The sequence below is a fragment of the Pinus tabuliformis genome, chromosome 2_1 (genome assembly GCF_031772625.1).
Source record: "Pinus tabuliformis cultivar Carrire ecotype Pingquan chromosome 2_1, CPIR1, whole genome shotgun sequence".
Lineage (NCBI taxonomy): Eukaryota > Viridiplantae > Streptophyta > Pinopsida > Pinales > Pinaceae > Pinus > Pinus tabuliformis.
The window spans coordinates 360,964,105-360,968,140 of record NC_142299.1 but is presented as its reverse complement, the minus strand read 5'-3'; positions in this window follow the sequence as shown (position 1 = coordinate 360,968,140).

The following is a 4,036-nucleotide window of genomic DNA, read 5'->3' as shown; positions in this document are numbered from 1 at the left end:
AACGGCATGTGAATAGGTGTAAAGCTTGCCAACTAGCGAAGGGATATAGTCAAAACATTGGACTTTACACACCACTATCTGTTCCAAGTAGACCATGGGACTCAGTCAGCATTGACATTGTCTTAGGACTGCCTAGAACACAACGAGGATATGACTCAGTGATGGTGGTGGTAGACAGATTTTCAAAAATGGCGCATTTCATCCCTTGTTGAAAAACTAGTGATGCCACTCATGTAGCTCACCTGTTTTTCATGGAGATTGTTAGATTACATGGCCTACCCAGATCTATTGTTTCTGACAGGGACGTAAAATTCACGGGACACTTTTGGCGCACCCTGTGGAAGAAGTTGGACACACAGTTGAATTTCGGTTCTACATATCATCCGCATACTGATCGGCAAACGGAAGTGGTGAACAGGAGTTTGGGAAATTTGTTACGAAGTTTGACTGGGGAAAATTCACGGTTATGGGATCGTGCACTCGCTCAGGCAGAATTCGCTTATAACGATTCGCCAAACCGTAGCACCAGACACAGTCCATTTCAAATCCTGTACGGCATGCATCCTCGGGGAATACATGAACTGCGGGATTTGGGAAAGTTGGAGCAGAGAAGTGCTGACGGGGAAGATTTTGCTGAAGCGATGAGTGAACTACACGAACAGGTGAAACTAAAGTTGCAGGACAGCGTGCAGAAATATAAAAAACAGGCAGATTTAAAATGGCGAGAAGTCCAATTTAACATAGGTGATGAGGTCCTTGCACATTTACACAAAGAACGGTTTCCTAAGGGTGCGTATAATAAGCTAAAATTAAAAAAGATCGGTCCCTGTAAAATTTTATGAAAGTTCTCAACCAACCCTTATGAAATTCAGCTGCCACCTGATATAGGCATATCACCTATTTTCAATGTGGCAGACCTGTTCCCATATATTGCCAACTCAGAGGAAGACAGTGTGGTATGGCCAGAACGGGACACCCAAATTGGAGACAGTTCTTGGATGAGGCACATGCCTTCGGTTCAGCCCCATGAGATCGAGAAGATTCTCGATACACAGGTAGCCAAGAAGACTTGCACGAAGGAGTATCTACAATACCTTGTCAAGTGGAAGAACCGTCCAATTGAGGATAGTTCGTGGCTCGACGCAGCGCAGATACAGAAGGCTGGTTATTCTGTGGAGGAGCTCATGGAACGGAGCCATGACTTTTTCTTACCCTGGGAACCTGATGCAGGAGCATCTAGCTGACAAGTCAAGACAAAAGGAAGGCTGTTTGGTCTCTAAAGAGGACAGAGGAGTAATTTGCTGAGAGGATAATGTGGTTTTTTTTCTTTTACTTTTATTTGATTATGTTGTCTAATTGGATAAATGAACAGTAAATAGGAAGGTCAAGAATTAGAATTAATTAGAATAAATGTTTTAAGCAACTAGTTTTAATTTCGTAGTAATGCTGTAAGACAATGGTAGTTCTGTAACTAAACAGATGTAACTAATCAGTTGTAACCAACAGTGGTTGAAAAACCAAAACAGTTTCTGACAATTATTTTAAAAGAAGAACAGAACACAATGGGGGGTTCGACTTTTTGAGTAATGAAAAAAAAGATTATAATTTCTGTGCACACATTCCTGTCTAGCGTCCAAAAGTTGTTTGAATTATTTATATGATACTTCATCGATTCTTATGTACAGTACAACTCTGTTCATAATCTACTTTACAGACATAAGGTCATACATGTAATCTGAGTTACATTGGTCCCCAACAAGCAAACGAAACCAGACAGGTTGCAAAGATAACACAAGGATGTGCCGCGAAAACAAATCACACAGTTCCCGAGACAACATAAAAGTGAACGTCAAAGAGCCAAAACAAGCCGAAAGCCAAACCAGTAATAACGTGCAAGCATTGCCATGTATGCCCAGTGAACAAACATCCACAGTTTCATTTTTAAATTAAGACAAAAGGGAAAATAGAATTCCTGTTCATTCATATATATATATATATATATATATATATATATATATATATAGATATAGATATATTGTTCAAAACAAAAACCCTTTCAACAATTATACAGTCCATGTCGAAATCTATGACAAAGTTGGAACAAGATACAGTATGGGTTTAGAAACCCTCGGCCTATCTACAGCCACCAGATAGAAAAGAATGATTGTGTAAACCTATAGCCGAGACTGTATACAGTCGGCGGCTCAATAAACTATTGACACACAGACTTTAACAAACCTCAACCTAAGGCGTTGAACGAAAGCAACCAAAGAACAGAGAACGACACTACCCGTGTCTAGCCAGAGCAAATGAACTGCCAGGCATCAAAACCCTTTGAGTAGCCATACCAGCAACAACAACCAGTTAACAAAATATGTAAGGGTCGGACAGTGAAGAGAAGCGAGGGCATACATCCTAACAAAAGTAAACAAACTCCAGAACTTACCTGACAGAGGCAAGCTGCGGCCGTAGCAGTTCCACAAGGTCACCCTGCTCACAAGGGGCCAAGACATTAGTCGACCGAGAGAAAAGGAGCAAATACTGATAGCATGGAACCAGGAGAACTTACCTTGTGAATGACAAAGGAGCCGAAGAAAGTTGCAACCACATTCTGCCTAGACCCGAGGAAGGATGATTAGAGACCAGAAGATTGTTACCTGGAACAGTTCCAACCAGCAAAAGAACACAATGACCGTGGATATTGCAGGCATCAATACCGTATGCTAAAAAGAGGCGCAAAGACATAACAGCAAGCAACAAATACACTATAAACAATCAGGAATAGGTACAGACCATGCAAAGACTGAACCTACCGTGTTGACATAGCTATTGCCAGACGAAGAGGAGAGACTTTCAGGTTGAAACCTTGAACCAGAGGACGTAACAGAAAAACCTCATACCGAAACCACCAAAAACCACTGAGAACGCAGAGCTCACAGAACCGAAAGAATGTGCAAACGAATGACTCAAGTGAGGGTTTGATCACCCATACCAAGGCAGGCTCGAGAATCCCAAGGGAGGACACTTTTCAAATAACCGAAGCTGGAAGTACCAATCACCAGTGCGGGTACCAAGGACCAAATCCATATCATTAAAATCAACCGCCGGCGAATCAACCTTACACCAAAATCTGTTGTTCATTATTAATTTTCGCTTTATTCCCGCATTAATAACTGCGGGAGGCGTGCTAACGTGGGCTGGACTCATCATAAAATTGAATAAAACTTATTTAAATCATATTTTTGTTTTTTAATTGAACCTTAATATAAGAAATTGATTGAAATACTTGAATAACCAAGTAAATTTTGTAACATTATAAAAAATCATAAAAACATATCATATAATATTTTTGGTATACTAAATTTCAATACATATGACTTATATAATGTTATGACTAAGCTCTTGTAGATAACCTCAAAAAAAAAATATTGAATAAAACTTATTTGTTGTTTACAGGACATCTTTTAAAATTGAATGAAACTTATTTCAATCCTATTTGTGTTTTTTAATTGAACCTTGAGATAAAGAATTTATTGAAATACTTAAACAGTTGACCATGCAATGGTATATGGGTGGGTCGCAAAAATTTTCATATATATATTTTTTATTATAATATGAATGAATTTAAAATTCAGATAATTTATTATTAAAATCATTGTAATAACAAACTTTGATTGCACTAAAAGGCACCTTTTACAAGTTAATATGAAGCATATTTGTAATTCTTTCCATGCTCAATATTAAATTGATACATGATATTTTAGTTCATTTTAAGTATCAAAGTGACTTGTATCATAGTAAGATTGTACTTATTTTCTTAGTCTATGGAACTAGAAATCAAAATCGTTATCTTTTTAAAAAAATAATACACTAGATTGTTTTTTTAAACTAGCAGACAATTAATAGATCCATAAATTGAAATTTAATGAACATCCATAAACTAAAATAATAAGTATCCATAAACCGAAATAATATTCATGTATCCATAAACTGTCCATGTATGAAAATATACAAAGTATGTATCACATGTGAATGT